General features: G+C 36.9%; 1 pseudogene; it reads left to right on the top strand.

Moving 5' to 3' along the window:
* Positions 1-4,160: 4,160 nt before the first annotated feature.
* On the top strand, positions 4,161-4,565 carry LOC112834107 (DNA-directed RNA polymerases I and III subunit RPAC2-like; annotated as a pseudogene).
* Positions 4,566-10,129: the final 5,564 nt, after the last annotated feature.

The following is a 10,129-nucleotide window of genomic DNA, read 5'->3' on the forward strand; positions in this document are numbered from 1 at the left end:
ATGCTTTTTCTGCATCAATTGAGAGGACCATATCGTTCTTCTCCCTCCTCTTATTAATGTGTTCTATCACATAGATTGATTTGCGAATGTTGAACCACCCTTGCATCCCAGGGATAAATCCCACTGGGTCGTGGTGGATGATCCTTTTAACGTATTGTTGGATCCTATTAGCTAGAATTTTGTTGAGGATTTTGGAATCCGTATTCATCAGGGATATCAGTCTGAAATTCTCCTTTTTGGTGGGATCTTTGCCTGGTTTGGGGATTCAGGTAATGCTGGCCTCATAGAATGAGTTTTGAAGTTTTCCTTCTGTTTCTATTTTTTGAAACAGCTTCAGTAGAATAGGTATTATTTCTTCTTTGAATGCTTGATAGAATTCCTCAGGGAATCCATCAGGCCCTGGACTCTTGTTTTTTTGGAGGTTTTTGATCACTGCTTCAATCTCCTTACAGTTATTGCCCTATTCAGGTTGTCAGTTTCTTCCTGTTTCAGTCTTGGCAGCTTATAGGTTTCCAGGAAGGCCTCCATTTCATCCAGATTGCTCAGTTTGTTGGCATATAGTTGTTGATAATAATTTCTAATAATTGTTTCTATTTCCTTGGTGTTAGTCAAGAGCTCTCCCCTTTCATTCATAATTTTATTAAGTTGGGTTCTTTCTCTTTTCTTTTGGATAAGTCTGGCCAGTGGTTTATCAATCTTATTAATTCTTTCAAAGAACCAACTTCTAGTTTTGTTGATCTGATCTACTGTGTTTCTGCTTTCTAATTCATTGATCTCTGCTTTAATTTTAATTATTTCTCTTCTAATGCGTGGCTTAGGCATCATTGTTGCTTTTTCTCTAGTTCTTTAAGGTGTAGAGTTAGTTGGTGAATTCAGGATTTTTCTATTTTTTTGAGTGAGGCTTGGATGGCTATGTATTTCCCCCTTAGGACTGCCTTAGCAGTATCCCATAGGTTTTGTTTATTTTGTTTTTTGGGGTTTTTTTGGTTTTTTTTTTAAGATTTTATTTATTTATTTGACAGAGAGAGACACAGTGAGAGAGGGAACACAAGCAGGGGGAGTGGGAGAGGGAGAAGCAGGCTTCCTGCCGAGCAGAGAGCCCGATGTGGGGCTCGATCCCAGGACCTTAGGATCATGACCTCAGTCGAAGGCAGACGCTTAACAAATGAGCCACCCAGGCGCCTCCCATAGATTTTGGACCAATGTATTTTTGTTCTCATTGATTTCCATGAATTGTTTAAGTTCTTCTTTGATTTCCTGGTTGACCCAAACATTCTTGAGCAGAGTGGTCTTTAGCTTCCAAGTGTTTGAATTTCTGCCCAATTTTTTCTTGTGATTGAGTTCCAGTTTTAAAGCACTGTGGTCTGAGAATATGCAGGGAATCATCTCAATATTTTGGTATCGGCTGAGACCTGATTTGTGACACAGTATGTGGTCTATTTTGGAGAAAGTTCCATGTGCGTTCAAGAAGAATGAGTATTCTGTTGTTTGAGGGTGGAATGTTCTGTATATATCTATGAGGTCCATCTGATCCAGTGTATCATTCAAAGCTCTTGTTTCCTTGTTGATTTTCTGCTTAGATGATCTGTCCATTGCTGAGAGTGGAGTATAGAGGTCTCCTCCAATTAACGTATTGTTATCAATATGACTCTTTACTTTGGTTAACAGTTGGCTTATGTAGATGGCTGCTCCCATGTTGGGGGCATAGATATTTACAATTGTTAGATCTTCTTGTTGGATAGACCCTTTAAGAATGATATAGTGTCCTTCTCTGTCTCTAATTACAGACTTTAGCTTAAAATCTAATTTGTCTGATATAAGAATTGCTACTCCAGCTTTCTTTTGAGGTCCGTTGGCATGGAAGATGGATCTCCATCCCTTCACTTTCAGTCTGGATGTATCTTTAGGTTCAAAATGAGTCTCTTGTAGACAGCATATGGATGGGTCCTGTCTTTTTATTCAATCTGCAACCCTATGCTGTTTTATGGGAGCATTTAGGCCATTCACGTTGAGAGTGATTATTGAAAGATATGAATTGTCATCATGTTGCCTGTGAAGACGTTGTTTTTATAGATTGTCCCTGTAAATTTCTGTTGTATATCACTCTTGGGGTCTTTCTCCTTTTATAGAACCCCCCTTAATATTTCTTGCAGGGCCAGCGTAATGGTCACATATTCTTTCAGTTTCTGCCGGTCGTGGAAGGTCTGCATCTCTCCATCCATTCTAAATGAAAGCTTTGCCGGATAAAGTATTCTTGTCTGCATGTTCTTCTCATTTAGTACCCTGAATATGTCTTGCCAGGCCTTTCTGGCTTGCCACATCTCTGTGGATAGGTCTGACATTATTCTGATGTTCCTCCCTCTGTACGTAAGGAATCTCTTCCCCCTAACTGCCCTTAAGATGGTTTCCTTAGTTCTAAGATTTGCAAGTTTTACTATTACATGCCAGTGTGTTGGCCTGTTTTCCTGGATCTTGGGAGGGGTCCTCTCTGCCTCTAGGACGCGAATGTGTGTTTCATTCCCCAGATTAGGGAAGTTCTCAGCTATGATTTGCTTAAATACATCTTCTTGTCCTCTCTCTCTCTCCACTCCCTCCGGGATTCCAATTATTCTGACATTGGAACACTTCATGGTGTCACTTATTTCTCTGATTCTATTTTCATGGATTCTGAGTTGTTTTTCCCTGGACTCCTCTTTTCCCTTTTTATCTATTATATTGTCTTCCAGGTCGCTTATTCATTCTTCTGCCTCACTTACCCTAGCTGTTAGATTATCTAGATTGGATTGGATCTCATTGATAGCATTTTTAAGTTCTGCCAATTCAGCTTTCATTTCTGCCCTTAGAGACTCTATGTTGCCATTAATTGATTTCTCTGTTCTAGCCATTGTCTTCACAATTGCTAGCCTGAATTCCATCTCCAACATCTTGGTTATATCTGCATCCATTTGTAAATCTGCAGCATAAGTCATACTCTCTTGAGTCTTTTCTATTTTGGGGGCTCCTCCTCCTAGTCATTCTGTTGATGGGTGTTTGAGGGAATGTACAGAGTCCAAATTATTGACCAGAACCTAAGCAAGATGCACCTGTTTTCTTGGGACCTTAGGGTTGCTGGTGTCTTGTTTTCCCAGCCTGTCTTCTGGGGGAGGGGCCTGCCGCGCTGTTACTCAGGCAACCCTGTTTGGGCGGAGTTGCCCTGCCCCCCCTGTGGTGGGGGATGGGCTCAGTGGGAATCAGTTTTGGGGGCTTTTGTTCTCTGGCAGCTTTCCCTGGTGGCTTTCTGCATCTCTTCCATGAGTCAGAGCAGAAGAGACTGTTTCCAACCCTCTGCCTCAGAGCAGAGAGACCGCAGTCTGTTCTTCAGTGAGGTCTCCAGGCCACACTCTCTCCATTTCTGTCCGTGCTGCTATAAACTGCAGGGGCCTGGGTTCTGCACCCCTCTGTGGTGCCTCCAGTCCTGCCCCCAGGTGGGGGCACGTCTCTGCCCTTTGTGCTTCTAAAACCGCCAGTCGCCCCCAGTTCACACGCGCAACCCTGCTGCTCCGGGTTTCCGCCCCGGGGGCTGCCCTAAAGTCCTTTCCCCGCCACTACCAGTCTGCGAGTCTGTGCCCCATCCCCAGCAAGCGAGGCTGTCCCTCACCAGTGGTGTAGGATCCCCACGGCCAGGCACCCTCTTGCTGCTGTTTATCCTCCAATATCTGCCCATGGAATCATGGCTCCCCACTTCATACCTCGCAACCAACTGCCTGTGATATTCTGTTTGTAGAGATCCAGATCTTCTTACATCTCAGGCTGGTTTTGTGGGTGCTCAGAGTGGTCTGGTAGATATCCAGCTCAATTCCGGGGACCAGTTGAAATAGCGTCCCCTACTCTGCTGCCATCTTTCCTAGTCCACTAAATAAATAAAATCTTAAAAAAAAAAAAAGTGTTGATAGTGGGAGAGGTTGTGTGTTGGGCCAGGGATACACGAGACCTTTCTGTACTTTCTACTCAATTTTGCTGTGACTCTAAAAATGCTCTAAAAATAAATCCTATTAAAATCATTGAGATAAAGAAAACCTTGCTAGCTGCTTCTCCCACATGTTTCATGATATGGGTTAAAGCCTCCAATCAGCCAGCACCACCAGAGGATCCCAGAAGAGGCAACCCCCCCCTGCCACAGGATGAAAAAGAATCAGGAGCTAGAGAGAAAAATAACTGGATTGAAGACCTCAGTAGCTAAAAGCTAGAGGAGGACAGCCCTGGAAACAGTCCAGGCAGCTGGAACAGATAGACACTGTATGACATTTGTATTGCACAAGGAGGACCACACCCTAGGAAATTCTCTTTGTTACATGATCATGAAGAATCTGGAAGTGGAATTTTGTAGTTACACTACAATGCATTCTTCAGAGAGCAAAATTAATTTACGTATTCAGACTTGAGGTGTTCTTCCAGCTGTTGAACCATTTTGGAGAGGTCTGAATGAACTCATGAATATCTGCCAACATGTGCTTGACAAATATGAGGCCAGAATAAAGGAATATAAGGATCAAAAAGCAAGCAGAAATGAAAAATCCACATTCTAGTCCCTTATGCACTATACAGGGAGCACTGCCCTCTAGGATATTCTCTTCATGATCTTGCAAAACCCAGAAGCAAAAGTTCATGATTGCAACATGATCTGTCCTTCAGAAAGGTGTGCTTCTAGCTATTAGGCCATTACAACTGTTCGAATCCCCCCAAGAACCTTTGTATTCATCTAATAATTTCCCTCTTTTATTTAAACTAAGAAAAAGAAAGAAAAAAGAAAATCTTATTAAATGAAAAACTATACAATGATCATGGACTGGAAGACTTAATATAGTAATATACTAATTATCTCTAAGTTAGTCTATAGATTCAATGTAACCCAAATCAAAATCTCAGCAAGTGTTTTTAAAACATAAATGGATAACATAAATTAGCTCCTTGTAAATTTTATACAGAAATTCAAAAATCCAAGAATATCCAAGTATATCTTTTTAGGGACAGTTTCTATTGATTTGTTATTTTCCTTTGGATGGGCCATACTTTCCTATTTCTTTGTATGCATTGTGATATTTTTGTTGAAAACTGGACGTTTGAATCTAATGATGTGGTAACTCTAGAAATCAGATTCTCCCCCTTTCCAAGTCTTGCTGCTTTTTTTTTTTTGCTTTTTTGTGTTTGTGTTTTTATTGTTGAAGGTTGCTTCTATGCCAAGAATCAGCCTGAACTGTAAACTTAAGGTCTTCTCAGATCTTTAACGAAAGTGCATCTTTCCCTGGACATGTGGAATCAATTCCTAATTTTCCTCATATATCAGTTGCTCTTGAATGTTATAATATTTAGTGCCTGGCTCCCCAAAAAAGGGAAAAAGAGAAAAATGAAATCCCCTGGAAGTCAGTATATCCAGAGGAGGAAGGGCTTACAACAATGAGGAGAGGCCTCATTGCAATAGCAGTGGCCACCTGTTTCTTTGCACACCTGTGATCAGAAACAGCAGTGATCAGGGTACAGATCCCAAACATTTGGAGGACAGTGTCCTTTTTGCCAACCCTGGCTCCTGCAGACTATGTGCAGGTTGCTTCAAGAATGGTTAGGAATGGATGATGGGTAGATGGTACTGTGCTGGAGCTAAAATGAGCCAAACTAACCACAATTTACCATCTAAGACTTCAACACACTCTAGAGTTCCAAAACAGGCATACCTCAGAGATATTGTGGGTTCATTTCCAGACCATTGCAATAAAGCAAATATTACAAAGAAATAAGTCAAATGAATTTTTTGGGTTCCCAAAGCATAAAAAAATAGGTTTATACTATACTGTAATCTATTAGGTGTGCAATAACATTATATCTAAAAAAATGTACATACCCTAATTTAAAAATACTTTATTGCTAAAAAATCACTAACATCTGAGCTTTCAGTAAGTTGTAATTTCAGATGACAGATCCCCATAACAAATATAATAATAATGAAAAAGTCTGAAATATTGTGAGAACTACCAAAACATGACATAGAGACATGATGTAAGAGAATGTTATTGGGAAAATATGCCAATAGACATGCTTGACTCAGGATTGCCACAAACCTTCAATTTGTTAAAAACATAGTACCTGCAAAGCACAATAAAGTGAAACATAATAAAGCATCTGTAGTTACATCAGACAAATTCCACTAGTACAATTGCTGTCTATCTAGACAAGAACACAGATTCCTGACATTTAGCTACTCTACTCTCACCCAGAATCCTCCCTTCAGGAATATCTTGAAGAAGAACAAAGCTGGAGGACCTATACTACCAGACACGGAGCCCTATGGAAAAATATGGTAATTAAGATAGTGTATTTTGACCTAAGGATAAACAAATACACCAATAGAAGAGAACAGAAACAGTCTCACATTTATGTGACCACTTGATTTAATTGTAGACCTAATTATAAAAGTAATACCATAAAGGTATAGGATATATCACAGGAAAATACTTTCATGACCTTGGAGTAGGCAAAAATTTTTAAACAATACAAAGGAAGCAGTAACCATAAAGAAAAAAATTGATGAACTGACCTACATTAAAATTAAACACTGTTGTTCATCAAAAGAGATATTCAAAAGGCAAACCTCAGAGCAGAAAATATATATATATATATATATAATTTGTAAATAACATATATAAGACTCTATAAAGAACAATAGTAAGATAATAGAAAAAATGGGCAAAAAAACTTGAATAGGCACTTTCCAAAGAGTATATATATGAATGGCTAATAAATGTTTGCAAAGGGGTATTTTTTAGTTATCAAATTTAACCACAATGAAATTAACAGCAAATTTTAACAATGAAATACTACTACATAACTGCCAGAATGGCAATATTTAAAAGACTGAAAATGCCAAAGATTGATGAGGTTGAGAAACAACTACAATTTTCATATTGCTGTTAGGAAGTATAAGTTTAGAAAACTGTTCAGCAGTATTTATAAAACCTGAATACATATCTGCCTTATGACCCAATAATTTCACTTCTTTGTATTTACTCAACAGACATGCATATACATTTGTGCACCAAAAGACCTGTGGATGATGGACATAGAAGCACTGTTTATATAACCAAACAACCTAAATGTCCATCAGCAATAGAAAAGATAAATAAATTGTGGTGTATTCATGTGATGGAATACTATACAACAATGAAAATAAACAAGTTACAACCACATGTGACAACATGAATGAATTTCACACATAATATAAACTATAATATTCACAAAAGAGTACATAGGGTAAGACTCCATTCATGTAATGGTCCAAACCAGAAAGAACTAATTAATGATGATAGCAGTCAGGATAATTGTTGATCCTGGGCATGGGAGGGTGCATGAGGAGGGTTTCAAGAATGATGATGTTTTATTCTCATCTGGGTGGTGATGAAATGGGTGTATTCACTTTGTGAAAATCCATTTGCACTTTAAAAAAATATTTAGTCTACTTTAAGTATATGTTATTTTGTTTACCACAGTTAGAACCGACATAAAAACACATCTATGCACAGATAATCACACAAAGATAGAAAATGATTTTAAGTGCTATACTAAATTTACAAGCTTAAAAACAAAATGCTAATTAAATAACAGTATCCACAATATAAACAATCAAACACTATAAAAGATCCCTTTAAATCATACTTTTTATGTCTGTATTATATATTACCCTTCTTTAGGATTCATCCCCTAGTTCCTTGTTATTTCATGTAGAACAAAATCATTAAAATATATGTCAGCTCTTATATGCCTGAAGAAATATGACCAATCTTCCTAGATATAGGGGAAAGAAATATAAAGTACCAAAGACTCCTAGGCTTTCCTTTCTGAACAAGTGAACTTTAAGCATAGACTGATATCTATGTTAGCTTGGTTACAAACTAATCTTTTTTACCTTTGAATTGAACATTATTGTTTTGAATTTGTCACTAAAACATTAAATAAAGGAGACTCCCAAAGATACATACTTTAAAACGTTTCAAGAATGGGAAGAATTGTTCATTTATGAGTTACTTTTTAATAAATAAGTGATTATTACAAGATCTGTGAGCTTATCTTACCTCCATCACTATTTCAATTTAGCTAAGTCATTTACCCCTTAGTCAGTTTCACATCTAAATGAAACACAGAAATTGGATAAGATCCCATTTGGCCTTAGCATTCTAAGTATAAAGCAAATGTTGACGAAGGTAAGGTTCCTACTCCAGTGAATTGAATTATCTTAGCTAATATTAACTCTTGCATAGAATACACAACAAGATTTTGTTCATTAATTGTCCTTAAATATGTATCATTCATAACCTCAGTCATAATTACTAATTTATGATGCCAATTTAGTGATACTAATTTTGAAAATCTCTTATTTATTTTAATATTTAAGATTATTAATTAATGTTAAGATTATCAAGTGGTTGTTTTACAGCTAGAACATATAATTGTGCTACAACTCTTTAGTATTTTAACTCTGTCTGAAAGACTGCATGAAATTATAGAACCTCTTTTTCCATTGTGTTTTTAGAGAGAATAATAATAATAATAAATAATATTCCCAGAGGAATGCTAGGTTTCTCACATATCTGATAATGCTGATAAGAAATTCACAGTATACTTGGTAAGAAACAGAATGGCAGGAGGGAAAAAAAATCAATGATGCAATCAGACGACAGCACTCTTCTAAGAGATGCTATGTTATTTTCAAACATGTCACCAATCTGTACAAGTTATTGTCAGGAACTGGTCTATCTCTATAACAAGTGGCAACATTAAAAGAACCTGTTACAGTTCAAATTGGGAGATTAACAAGGTAAGAGAATTCAAGGTGGCAGTTATATGAAGGACAACTTGTATCAAAAATAAACAAAATGTCTTAGAAGGGGCTCTGATCCACTGGAATGTTACTTGTAAACACACAGAATGATAGATTAATTACTGAGTTTTCTCTCTAGTTAGAATGTCTACATTAATGCAGCATACTTGGCTCCCCAAGGGTATGGAGAGCAACATTAGGTAATTAAGCAAAAGCAATATGTGAAAGAAACTGAAATTATATGAATACCCACATTTTTCAGCCCAAAATATTTCTGGTGTTAATATTAGAATGACCTAAAACATTCTGAGAGAATAAAATATTTAGAATTGAAGATATCTTTGTGGCAAACACCCAAGTAAGTAAAGTGCCTCACCCAAGGTCATATAGCCACAGAGTGAAAAAAACAGGATTAGAACCTATTACTAATAATAGGCACTGCTCAGTAGTTTTGACCTCTAAGTGGTCAGCAGGCAATAGACAAATAGACAAAAGAGAGACACATCTAGTACTGAAGATACTTTCTTTGTATTATTACATAAAGGCAGACAAGGTCACATAACAAACCTTATCCAAAGGAGTAGCATATGAAAAGTTATATACATATAAAAAGCTATAAAAGGGTATGTGTGTGTTATACATATACACACATATGCATACATATACCTTTATATATAAAAGATATTTTATTTAAGTATATATCTATATCTATGCCTTTATATATATATATACCTTATATATATATATACACACACACACCATTTATATGTATATACCAATATATATATACATCTATATATAAAGATATCTATGTGTGTGTGTATGTATATACATATAAAGGTATACGTAAACCACATCTCATAAAAAGCACAGTAGGGTCCGTTGCCAAGGCAGGCAAAAGAGGTAAGTTTTTGATATCTCTTTTCAGAGATCTAAGGATCTTGTTTCATAGAAGATTGATATTGTTATAGCACTATTTAGTTAGGACCGGAAAATATTCCCAGATGATTCCAAGTAGTTCTCACTTCTCTAGGTCAAAGATATCACTGAGATTCCTCACATCGTTTCTAATATTTGGAGACAAAATAATAGGTAACCCCCAAATTACATAAATTCTGCATAGCAAAGAGTGGGGTAATAAAGAATACCAGCTCTAACTAATTTATTAAATGCACATCACAAAAGGAGACTGTAAAAGTGTTCTAAAACAAAACAAAAAAAATGTGTAGGAAATCATGCTAATGATTTAAAAAATAATTAAGATATCACCAAGATGTAAAAGCA

Source organism: Callorhinus ursinus, unplaced genomic scaffold, assembly GCF_003265705.2.
Source record: "Callorhinus ursinus isolate GAN/ISIS: 27379988/994484 unplaced genomic scaffold, GSC_fseal_2.0 scaffold15, whole genome shotgun sequence".
Lineage (NCBI taxonomy): Eukaryota > Metazoa > Chordata > Mammalia > Carnivora > Otariidae > Callorhinus > Callorhinus ursinus.